Raw genomic sequence first — 13,338 nt, forward strand, 5'->3', positions numbered from 1 at the left:
TATTTTGACTTTTACACTTTTATTATGTTTTGAGAATAACTTTATTTTTGCTCTATGCCCAGTTTATTTTCTGCAATTAGAATGCAGTGAATAGCTAAGAACCAATGAAAAGAGGGCTGGTCATCAATAGTGCTGATCTCTACCCAAGTTCAGGCATCCATTTGGTTTCTCATATAGGCCGCCATTGCATAAGAGACTTGTGCTCAGTATCCACTGCTCACATGATTCCCCCTGCCCTTCTCTGATTATCTGTAGTTGTTTTTTTTTTTTCTTTTCCTGAATAGCATTAGAAGCCAAATGCCAAAAATTCCTGGGGGATACCAACTTCACTAGGTAGTATAACTTCAGCATATATGTAAAAAGAAGAAAAGTCTTAGAATGGACTTTTCCTTACCAGTCATTCATAAAACTGTTCAGATGAGGAAACTCTCATCCCTAACGAAGCAGAAACTATGTGCCATAGCCCAGAGTGCTCTGCACAATTCTTAACATTCTCAGGACTCAGAGATGCTCAGGAGCCTGGATTTAATACTTTTACCTATTTTGTTCATATACATTCCATATGCCCCTTATCCTATGGCAGCATCTCCTCTGGTCAGGGTTCCCTATCTGACAAGATGATCCAAATCTTCATCCATTCCAAATCAATGTGATAATATATAGTATCTGGATGATTTGTCACAGCTTTCCACTGAACTTTACTATTGGACATCAGAGTGTTAAGTAATAATCTACTGCATAGGGGGACATAATTTTGCCTACATTTTATGATGCGTCAGCGGCCCAGTTTATCCTTGATATTTTAGATAAAACACCACAGCCAGGAAAGTACCACAGCAGAAGAGCTCAAAATAATCAAGTAGCATTCACAGGTTCTAATCTAAGTAAATCATGTCCATGTCTGTTGGTGGAATCATTCTTCTCTTACAAAAATGCAACTTCCAAACTGCCTGACTCCAAGTTGTAATAAAAAACAAAGTTGACGAAGGGGACTGGTGAAGCATACTTGAGATGGGAGCCATTCTCTTCCAATCTCTTGAACTCTTAACCCATGTATTCAAACTAAAATACCAAAGGCATCATATATCAGGCCATGATTTCAAGCATATACTGCATCCTTTAATATAGCACTTAAAATACATAGGGGATTATCTCAGCTAAAACCCTGAACAGCTTTCATTAGCTAATGGGGAACTTGGTAAAATCAGTAAATTGTATGGATATTAGATTTTGTTCAAATCATTGGCTAACAATAAGTTTCCTGGTCATGTTGATATCAATACCATGATTTTTACTAAGACTTCATACCCATGGTTTATGAAGCTGGAAAAAGTACTACAAGGCAGTGGGGGGTATTTGTTATTTAAAATGTAACTAAGTCTATGGAGATAATGGATGCATCTCTATGATGGAAGGGGAATAATGCTATCTTCTCCCTTTTGGCTAGCTTGAACCCTAGGGAGTAGTGCCACATTGAGAAGGAGGTGGGGAGATATATTCTATTAACAAATTGAGGATATAACAGGTGAAGTAGCCAGATAAATCCTAGTGAGGTGAATTCAATGTTGTTCATTCATGTATAGTTTTCATCCCATTGTACATTGCTCAATGGGATAAGTTTTATGACCAAATTCCGGAAGGGAGGAAAAAACAGTGTCATCTACAGGACTATCATCCAGAGTACCTTATTATTAAGAAGGTTGTCTGCAGCACTTGGATTCTGGAAGAAATTCCCATTGGATACTAAGATCTTCATTACGCAAATTTCAAAAAAGGTTTATCTATATAATTCTACTCTAAATATTCTTGCCTTTTATCTTGCCTCTAATTCTTCCCAAGTCTTTAACCAACCAATTAATCCATTGGTCACTGCCCATGAGTCTGTAGATTTGTAAAGCAAGCCATTCTACTTATAATTCTGTCATTATTTATTTTCTACAGTTTAAGGTGGTAATTGCTTCATTTATATAAAATTAGAAAACTTCCAAATGAATGAAAAACTTCATTTTTCATTGATTTTATTTTTAGTAATGCTTTTTAGTTAAAATCAATTATTTTCTAATAGCAATATAACAACATCTGCATCCTTTGTTAAGTACATACATAATATATGATGTCAGATGGGCACTAGAATTCTAGGGTGATCACATCATAAAATCTATAAATGTTTAGTCACTATTTTGATATACTGTATGTTAAATGTCTCCTCTTCAGATAGTCTTCAGTTAGTAATTCAGGGTGGTTGTTTTCCAATTTAGTGTTATTTCCAATTTCCAATTTGGTTCTGAGAGGAAGTGTGAGAAAGATTCACCTACTCCACCTCCATCTTGAAAAACCCGTATTTACTATTTTTAGTCCATGTTTCAGGCTATAATAGTCTCATGTTTAAGTTATCAATACACATTTTTAATCAGTTTCCTGTCCTTTAAACTCTTGCTTTTGTATGTATTCTATGTTTAGCTGCCAGAATTATTTACTAAAGGGAAAATTTGACCTTGTGATTTCCCTTCTTTAAAATTTGAGTAAATAACTTTTGCCTATAAATTAAAATTGAAACCATTTTACACTACCTATTGTGTCCTATTTCAATCTAACTTTCTTCTAGAACCTACTTCCCACAACTTTCTCTGTGATCCATACACACTGGAATGTTTTCCAAATACACATGAACTTTTCTCATCCTCTCTTCATTGTGAAATCTGTCCTTTTGCCACACTCTGCCTAGATCCTATCAAGGCTTTCATCTCACCTCAAATGTTATCTATTTTACTACAGTTGTTTCCAATTATTCCATAAAGGGTTACGTTTTCTCTCTGGAATTCTGAACACCCTGTACTAATCATAAGAGTATTATCAAAATATTCCCCATAGATATCCAAGCAAATTATTTGCTATTTCACATAGGGAAAATGATGTGGAATATGTTTTCACCTAAATCACTTGCCACCTTCAAACTCAGAGTGGAATGGGTGTTGGTGTATATGCGTGTGCGTGCGCGCGCTCTCGTGTGTGTGTGTGTGTGTGTGTGTGTGTGTGTGTGTGTGTGAGAGAGAGAGAGAGAGACAGAGACAGAGACAGAGACAGAGACAGAGAGACAGAGAGAGAAGGACAGAAATATTAACTTTAGGTGGTTCCTATTTGTTATTTTCCTTATTTCAAATCTTGAATTTTAAATTTTTTTCCCAGATATCTTTTTTTTTTTTTACTAGTTAAGGTATTACAAATGTGTCCTCATCCCCCCCATTAACCCCCAATCTCCCCCCCCCCAGGCCCCGCACACTCATGCTCCCATCCCCCTGTTGTCCATGTCCATTGGTTTGGCTTATATACATGTATACAAGTCCTTCGGTTGATCTCTTCCCCTTACCCACGCCCTCCCCTACTTTCCTTCTGGGGATTGATAGCCTGATCGCTGTTTCTCAGTCTTTGGGTCTGTCAGTTTTCATCAGTCTATGTTGTTCTCTATAATCCACAAATGAGTGAGATCATGTGGTATTTATCTTTCTCTGACTGGCTTATTTCACTTAGCATAATGCTCTCCAGTTCCATCCATGCTGTTGCAAAAGGCAAGAGTTCCTTTTTTTTTTTTTACCGCAGCATAGTATTCCATCGTGTAGATGTACCACAGTTTTCTAATACATTCATCTGCTGATGGGCACTTAGGCTGTTTCCAAATCTTAGCTATGGTGAATTGTGCTGCTATGAACATAGGGGTGCATATATCCTTTCTGATTGGCATTTCTGATTTCTTGGGATATATTCCTAGTAGTGGGATCACTGGGTCAAATGGGAGTTCCATTTTTAGTTTTTTTGAGGTAGCTCCATACTGTTCTCCACAGTGGCTGCACCAGTCTGCATTCCCACCAGCAGTGCAGAAGAGTTCCTTTTTCTCCACATCCTCTCCAACACTTGTTGTTTGTTGATTTGTTGATGATAGCCATTCTGACAGGTGTGAGATGATAACGCATTGTCGTTTTGATTTGCATCTCTCGTATAATTAGTGACTTTGAGCATGTTTTCATATGTCTTTTGGCCTTCTGTATGTCCTCTTTCGAAAAGTGTCTATCTAGGTCCGTTGCCCATTTTTTGATTGGATTGTTTATCTTCCTTTTGTTAAGTTTCATGAGATCCCTGTAAATGTTGGAAATTAAACCCTTATCGGTGGTATCATTGGCAAATATGTTCTCCCATGTAGTGGGTCTTCTTGTTGTTTTGTTGATGGTTTCCTTTGCTGTGCAAAAGCTTTTTATTTTGATGTAGTCCCATTTGTTCATTTTCTCTTTAGTTTCCATTGCCCTAGGAGCATTATCAGAGAAGAAATTCCTTCGGCATATGTTTGCAATTTCGCTGCCTGTGGATTCCTCTAGTATTTTTATGGTTTCCCGTCTTACGTTTAAGTCTTTTATCCATTTTGAGTTTATTTTTGTGTATGGTGTGAGTTGGTGGTCTAGTTTCATCTTTTTGCATGTATCTGTCCAATTTTCCCAACACCATTTATTGAAGAGACTGTCTTGACTCCATTTTATGCTCTTGCCTCCTTTATCAAATATTAATTGGGCATAGTGGTTTGGGTCGATTTCTGGGGTCTCTATTCTATTCCATTGATCTATATGTCTGTTCTTGTGACAGTACCAAGCTGTTTTAAGAACAGTGGCTTTGTAATACAGTTTGATATCTGGTATTGAGATCCCACCTACTTTGTTCTTTCTCAGGATTGCTGCAGCTATTCGGGTTCTTTTTTTATTCCAGATGAAGTTTCGGAACGTTCATTCTAGATTTGTGAAATATGCCGTTGGTAATTTAATGGGGATTGCATTGAATCTATAAATTGCTTTGGGTAGTATGGACATTTTGATGATGTTGATTCTACCAATCCATGAACATGGTATATTCTTCCATCTGTTTATGTCTTCCTCTATCTCTTTTTTCAATGTCCTGTAGTTTTTGGCATATAAGTCTTTTACCTCCTTAGTTAAGTTTATTCCTAGGTATTTTAATTTTTTTGGTGCAATGGTAAATGGGATTGCTTCTGTAGTTTCACTTTCTGTAAGTTCACTATTGGTGTAAAGAAATGCCATGGATTTCTTAGCATTAATTTTGTATCCTGCTACATTGCCGAATTCATTTATTAAGTCTAATAATTTTTTGATGGAGTCTATAGGTTTCTGTATGTACAGTATCATGTCATCTGCAAATAAGGACAGTTTTACTTCTTCTTTTCCAATCTGGATGCCTTTTGTTTCTTCTTCTTGTCTGATCGCAATGGCTAGTACTTCCAGTACTATATTGAACAGGAGTGGTGAGAGGGGGCATCCCTGTCTTGTTCCTGTTTTTAGGGGGAATGGTTTTAGTTTTTGCCCATTGAGTATGATGTTGGCTGTGGGTTTGTCATATATGGCTTTTATTATGTTGAGGTATGAGCCTTCAATTCCTATGTTGCTGAGAGTTTTTATCAAGAAAGGGTGTTGGATTTTGTCAAATGCTTTTTCTGCACCAATTGATATGACTATCTGGTTTTTTTCTCTCAATTTGTTTATGTGATGTATCACATTTATTGATTTGCGGATATTGTACCATCCTTGCATCCCTGGGATAAATCCTACTTGGTCATGGTGTATGATCTTTTTGATGTACTGCTGGGTCCGATTTGCTAGGATTTTGTTGAGGATTTTGGCATCTATGTTCATGAGGGATATTGGCCTATAATTCTCTTTCATTGTATTGTCTTTATCTGGTTTTGGGATTAGGGTGATGTTGGCTTCATAGAATGAGCTGGGAAGTGTTCCTTCCTCTTGGATCTTTTGACATAGTCTGAGGATGATAGGTTTTAGGTCTTCCTTGAATGTTTGGTAAAACTCCCCTGTGAAGCCATCTGGTCCTGGGCTTTTGTTTGTTGGAAGCTTTTTGATTACTGCTTCAATTTCCTCCATAGTTATTGGCCTACTGAGATTTTTAGATTCTTCCTGGTTAAGTTTTGGAAGGTTGTATTTTTCTAGGAATATGTCCATTTCCTCCAGGTTGTCTAGTGTGTTGGAGTAGAGTTGTTCATAGTATTTTCTAACAATCCTTTGTATTTCTATGGGGTCTGTTGTTATTTCTCCTCTTTCATTTCTGATTTTGTTTATTTGGGTCCTCTCTCTTTGTTTCTTGGTGAGCCTGGCTAGAGGTGTATCAATCTTGTTTATCCTTTCAAAGAACCAGCTCTTGGTTTTGTTGATCTTTTGTATTGTTTTTTGGTCTCTATGTCATTTATCTCTGCTCTGATCTTTGTTATTTCCTTCCTTCTGCTTACAGTGGGGTTTTTTTTGTTGCTCTCTTTCTAACTCTTCAAGTTGTAGAGTTAGGTCATTTATTCTCATTGTTTCTTGTTTCTTGCAGTAGGCTTGTAGATCCCTCTCAAGACTGCTTTTGCTGTGTCCCATAGGTTTTGGATTGTTGTGTTTTCATTGTCATTTGTTCCCATGATGCTTTTTATTTCTTCTTTGATCTCACTGATAACCCAGTCGTTGTTTAATAGCATGCTATTTAGTCTCCATGTGTTTGATTTTTCTGGATTGTTTTTGTTGAAGTTGATTTCCAGTTTTATGCCTTTGTGGTCTGAGAAGATGCTTGATATGATTTCAATTTTCTTGAATTTTAAGAGACTCTGTCTGTGACCCAATATATGGTCTATCTTTGAAGATGACAAATGTGTACTTGAGGAGAAAGTATATTCTGTGGCTTTGGGGTGAAATGTTCTGAAGATGTCAATTAATTCCATTTGATCTAGTGAGTCATTTAGGATTGATGTTTCTTTGCTGAGTTTCTGTTTAGAGGATTTGTCCAGTGGTGATAATAGGGTGTGAAGCTCCCCTACTATGATTGTACTGCTGTCAATCTCTCCCTTGATCTTCTCCAGAAGATTTCTTACGTATTTGGGTGCTCCTATATTGGGTGCATATATATTTACCAGAGTTATTTCTTCTTGTTGGACTGCTCTCTTTAGTATTATGAAGTGGCCTTCTTGATCTCTTTTTATGTCCTTCACTTTGAGATCTAATTTGTCAGATATAAGTATTGCTACCCCGGCTTTTTTTTTCACTTCCATTGGCCTGAAATACCTTTTTCCATCCCTTCACCATCAGTCTGTGTGCGTCTTTTTTTCTGAGGTGGGTTTCCTGTAGATAGCAGATAATATGGGTCATGTTTTCTTATCCACTCATTTACCCTATGCCTTTTGACTGGGGAATTTAATCCATTTACATTTAAAGTTATTATTGATAGAAACTTGTTAGTCACCATTTTTGTTCTTTACCGCTGCGTTCCTTCTTTGTTTCCCATTTTTTCTATTTACAGCAGATCCTTTAGCATTTCTGGCTTGGTTGTAATAAACTCCCGTAGACCATTTTTGTCTGTAAAGCTCCTGATTCGACTCTCAATTTTGATTGATAGCCTCACTGGGTACAGTATTCTTGGATTCAGACCCTTCCTTTGCATGACTTTGTATATTTCATTCCATTCCCTTCTTGCTTGATGTGTTTCTGTTGAGAAATTGGTCGCTAGTCTGATGGGGGATCCTTTGTAGGTAACTTTCTGTCTCTCTCTGGCTGCTTTTAAGATTCTTGCTTTGTCGTTGGTGTTTGCCAATTTAATAATTATGTGCCTTGGCATCGGTCTTTTCGGGTTCATTTTGTTTGGGACTCTGTGAGCTTCTTGGATTTGTGTGAGTTTTTTCTTCCCTATATCAGGGAAATTTTCTGTTACTATTTTTTCAAACAGGTTTTCTATTCCTTGCTCAGTTTCCTCTCCTTCTGGCACCCCTATTATTCTGATGTTGTTTTGTTTAGCGTTGTCCCAGAGTTCTCTTAGGCTCTCCTCCTGCTTTTTAATTTTTTTTTCTAGAAGCTGTTCTGTTTGGGTATTTTTTCCTACCTTGTCTTCTAGCTCGCTGATGCAGTCCTCTGCTTCTTCTAGTCTACTGTTGATGCTTTCTATTGAGTTCTTTATAGCAGTGATGTCATTTTTCATTTCTTCTTGGTTTCTCTTCATTTCCTCTTGGTTCCTACATATATTGTTGAATTTGTCTTCCATTTTTTTCATCCACCTATGGCCATTTCTCTGAATTCTTTCTCTGACAGGTTGCTTGCCTCCATTGCCTCCATTTTGTTTACTTCCTTTTCTGATGATGCCTGTTTTTCTTTCATATGTGGGTTGGTTCTTTGTTTCACCATGATCTCTCTTCTCCAGGTGTTTGGTTATGTAGTTCTCTCTCTGCTGCGTCGATTTAAAGGCACAAAATACAACACAACAAGGCACAACGTACAAGGCACTGAACAAAATGTATTCACGATATTAATAACCCCAAATAAAGGTGACCACCCGAGCGAAGAGAATTTGGGGATAAAGAAGAAAAAAGAGAAAAAGATTAAAGAGAAAAAGAAAAGACAAAAAGGAGTGCCGAAATGAGATTGGGAAAAGGGAGAGAAGAAAAAAACAAACAGACACAAAAAAAAAGTAAGAGGGAGAATGAAATAGAGGTGGGGAAGAGGCTATTTGTATGGGGAGAAAACTCTAAGAGAACTGCAACTAATCTCAATGAATTCCAGCAGCAGATCCCTGGAGATTAATGCAAACTACAAACAACCACTAATATCAGACAAGGCAAGGGAAAACAGAAGCACAAAAATAACCAGAGAAAGAAAAAATAAGCCAAACAGATAAATGAAAATGAAAAACAAAACAATCTACCAAACAAGCATAAAAAAACCTAATATACTCAAAATCAAGCAAACACTAGCAAAACGACAGAGAGAGAGAAAAAAAAAATTGGATAGTGAAGAAAGATAAGAGAGAGGTGTATATGGATTTAGAGCAAGGGATTGGAAATTAGATATATAAGTACGGTGAAATTTAGACAGTGGGTAAAAAGAAGGAATAGGGAAAATCTAAAGCAGGAATAAGGTAAGAGAAACAGGACAGCAAAAGGGGGAAAGTGAGGAAGAGAGTTTTGGCTTAAAGATAAATGTGAGATAGAGAGAAATGATGCTAAAGGAACAATGAAAATAGAGTATAGAACACTAATCCCAAAATAAAATAAAGAAAAATTACAAAAATAAAAAATAAAATGACACTTGAAAAAATGGTAAAATGATAGCAATAATACTGGTTAAAAAATGTGGTAATTAAAAAGGTAAAATCAAGTGATGAAAAAAAATAAAAAAATAATAAAATAGGTTCTTAATGAAATGGTGAAAAAAGAATTTTAAAAAATATAAAAATATGCAGTAGTGAAGGTGCTTCAGATCTTCTACTCTTCTTTTTGGCACGCCTTAGTCCTGCCAGGCATTCAGGAGAGTGTTGAATTTCCCTGTGATACACTGTCCCTCCGTGCCGTAAACCACAGTCCTGATTTTAAGGCAGGTTGTATTTGTTTACCAGACTACCTTTATTTGTGATCACAGAAGAGACAGTTCGTGGCTCTGCCTCTGGGTGGCAGTGTGTCTGGATTGACCTCGGAGGTTATAAGTCCTCTCTGTCTGTAGGGTTTTTTTTCCTCTATGGTACTTGAAACTGATTTGGGAAAGTCCACTGCCCAGAGCTGGTTCTTTAATGGTTACTGCCCGCTCTGTTTCCCAGGCTCCCCAAAAAGAACTTTCCCCTACAGGCTCTGCGAATGACCCCAACTGGGGAATCCCATGCACTGGGTTTAATAATCAAATGCACGGATCTAAGGGGAACTGTAACAAGAGCCTGCTACGTTGTGCGAATTCCCAAGCCTCCACCTTCCAGGTCTGCGCACAGTCTCTGCGCCCACTCGCCCCTGGCACCAAGCAGCCAGGACACTGGCAAAGTCCAAGGCTGCTTTTTTACATCCAGTCCAGCTATGGGCTTATTTCCAGCGTTCCCTTCTGCCAGCAGCCCTGTGGGGCCCCTTCCCCACTCACGGGTCACGCTGTCCCAAAGGCCGCGGACTTTGTGGGGCGCAGATTTCGCCCCGCGGGGCGTGAGCTCGGTCCTCCCTCCAACCCGAACTGCAAACTGCACCTTTAGGGGAAGTCTAACCTTTCTGTGAGAAGAAGCAGTGCTTGTCTGAGTTCAGGCAGTCACGCTGCTTGAGATCCCTTGTTTCCAGGTTAGTAGCTGGTCTCTGGATGCCGGCAACAGCCACCCAAGATGGCACAGTCTCCCCAGATATCTTTTTTATTTCTGTTTTATTCTCCCAATAAACATTAACCTTGCATATAATGCAAAAACGTTTTCCTTTAAAGTTAATTTTTTATTATGTATTTACAGTACATTTGGTCTCTGCACTAGGCAGAAACACCCTAAAACCTCTGGAGAGCAGTGTGTGACGGAGCTGCTGTCATGTTATCCAAGAAGTGGGCTTTGGCAGTTCTGCTGCTGCAGCTCTGTAGTGCTGGCTGTGGGTTCTGTGGAAAGGTTCTGGTATGGCCGGTTGACATGAGCCATTGGCTTAATATAAAGACCGTTCTAGAGGAACTCACAAAGAAAGGACATGAGGTAACCGTGTTGACTTTTCCACATACTAAGCTCATTGACTACAGGAAACCTTCCTCCCTGAACTTCGAGGTATTACATCCAGAATATCCGAAAGAATTAATGGAGAGAGGACAAGACAAATTTCTGGATGTAATTTTGAATGACTTGCCAAACTAAACACCTGGGCGATCCACAATATGATTGATGTTTTTATTGAAGTAACTGAAACTGTAAAAAGCCTATGAGAGTGCAGTCTACAATCAGACACTCATGAAGAAGCTCCAGGAAACCAACTTCGATGTAATGCTCATAGACCCTGTGATGCCCTGTGCAGAGCTGGTGGCTGAATTGCTTACAGTCCTTTCTGTGCTCACATTAAGGGTGTCTATGGGAGGCATGAAGGAGAAACACTGTGGGAAACTTCCCACTCCACCTTCCTATGTTCCTGTTCAGATGGTGGGACTTACCGACCGAATGACCTTTCTGGAAAGAGTAAAAAATACAATGCTCTCCGTTTTCTTTGACTTACGGATCCGGGATTATGACATTCATTTCTGGGACCAGTTTTACAGTGAAGCATTGGGTAAGACATTTTGCTTTTTATTTTAAACTTGTTATCAAAAGTAATTTAGAAATCTAAGTGAATGAAAGGAATACAGTTTAAAATATCTGTCTTCCATTTAAAACCCTACCAGTAACAGTAATCAATTGGTTATCAAAAACTAAGTGAAAATGGGAACAAAAATCTCTTGCCATGGTTACTCTGTCTTTATAGTCATCAAACCATGTCTCATAAGACAATTTGATACTTGTTAGGAATGTTTTTCATATTTGGATATTACATAAATACAGTACATTGAGTACATTTGCCCCTAACTGCTCTCCCCTGCTGGCCTGATTGCCCCTAATTGCTTCTGCCTTGGCCCCAGCCACCATGACTTTATCTGGAAAGACTTCCAGTCTATCTGGTCTAATCAGCATATTACCCTTTTATTAGTATAGATTTAATTCACCTGTATCCAATTCAAATGCTTATTTTTATAATTAATGATGATTACACTCAATTTTATTCAATTTTTACTGGAACAGGATGTCAACCATTCTTTTTTTTCTTAATGTTGAGAGCATTACAAATGTTGCTTCCTTTATTACCTCCTTGCTCCCAACTGCACAGTTCCCAACACACCTAGGCCTTCACCATCCTACTTTCTGTGTTCATGGACACTGTATATCCTATATAATAACAGGCCAATATGCAAATTGTCCCCTTGGGAGTTTGAGCAACTGGGAGTTTGACCACTTGCTATGACATGCGCTGACCACCAGGGTGCGGCACGGAACGAAGAAAGGCCCTTGCTGGTAGCTGGCAGCTGGAGGAAGGAAGTTCAGGCCAGCAGCCTGAAGACCCCGATAGGCCCTGATTGCCAGCCATGGCTAGTGACCCTACCCATGCATCAATATACATAAGTTCTTTGGTTAAATTCTTCCGACTGTCCCACTTCCCCCTTCCCTGTAATATTCATCAGTCTGTTCCATGTTTCCATACATCTTGATGTATTTTATTCATCAGTGTATTGTATCCATTACTTTCCACATAGAGGTGACACCATGTGATATATGTCTTTCTCTGACTGGCTTATTTCGCTTAGCATAATCATCTCCAGGTCCCTCCATGCTGTCTCAAATGGCAATAGATCCTCCTTTCCTACAGCTGCATGGCATTCCAATGTGTAAATATACCACAGCATTTTTATCCACTAATGTACTAATGGGAACTTGGACTGTTTCCATATCTTACCTATTGTAAATAACAATGCTATGAACATAGGGGTGCATATATTCTTTCTGATTGGTGTTTTGGTATTCTTAAGATATATTCCTAGAAGTGGGATCACTAGATCAAATAGCAGTTATACTTTTAATTTTTTGAGGAAATTCTACACTTGTTTGTTGATTTATTGATGGTAGGCATTGTGGCAGGTATGAGGTGATAGCTCATTGTCATTTTTATTCGTATCTCTCTGATGATTAATGACATTGAGCATTTTTCATGTATCTAGGCCATTTATCTGTCCTCTTTAGAAAAGTATCTATTCACATCCTCTGCCCAATTTTTTAATCATATTTTTGTCTTTATTTTGTTGAGTTGTTTGAGTACTTTATACATTTTGGAAATTAACCCCTTATCTGATATATCACTGACAAACATGTGCTCCCATACAATGGGCTCCCTTTTCATTTTGATACTGGTTCCCTTTACTGTGCAAATGCTTTTTAGTTTGATGTAGTCCCATTTGTTTATTTTTTTCTGTTTCCCTTGCCCTAGGAGATGTATCCATAAATGTATTGTTACGTGAGATGTCTGATATTTTGCTGCATACATTTTCTTCTAGGATTTTTATGGTTTCATAAATTACATTAAGTTTTGTATCCATTTTGAATTTACTCTTCTGTAGGATATAATTTGGTGATCTAATTTTCACTGTTCTGTATGTACCTGTATAATTTTCACATCACCATTTATTGAAGAGACTGTCTTAACTCCACTGTATTCTTGCCTCCTTTGTCAAATATTAATTGAGCATAATGGCTTGGATCGATTTCTGTGTTCTCTTTCTGTTCCATTGATCTATATGTCTGTTCTTGTGCCAGTAACAGGCTGTTTTTATCTGCTTTGTAGTACAATTTGATATCTGGTATTGTGATCCCTTCAACTTTGTTTTCTTTCTCAATTTTGCTGCAGCTATTTGGGATCATTTTTTTATTTCATATAAATTTTTGGAGTATTTATTCTAGATCTGTGAAATATGTCATTGGTATTTTAATAGGGATTGCATTGAATCTATAGATTGTTTTAGA

The 13,338-nt window shown here is 37.9% G+C and overlaps 1 pseudogene; it reads left to right on the top strand.

Annotated features, from left to right (window-relative positions):
• Positions 1 to 10,312: 10,312 nt before the first annotated feature.
• Positions 10,313 to 11,900, top strand: LOC132239973 (UDP-glucuronosyltransferase 2A3-like; annotated as a pseudogene).
• The last annotated feature ends 1,438 nt before the right edge of the window (positions 11,901 to 13,338 follow it).

The sequence above is a fragment of the Myotis daubentonii genome, chromosome 1 (assembly GCF_963259705.1).
Source record: "Myotis daubentonii chromosome 1, mMyoDau2.1, whole genome shotgun sequence".
NCBI classification, from domain to species: domain Eukaryota; kingdom Metazoa; phylum Chordata; class Mammalia; order Chiroptera; family Vespertilionidae; genus Myotis; species Myotis daubentonii.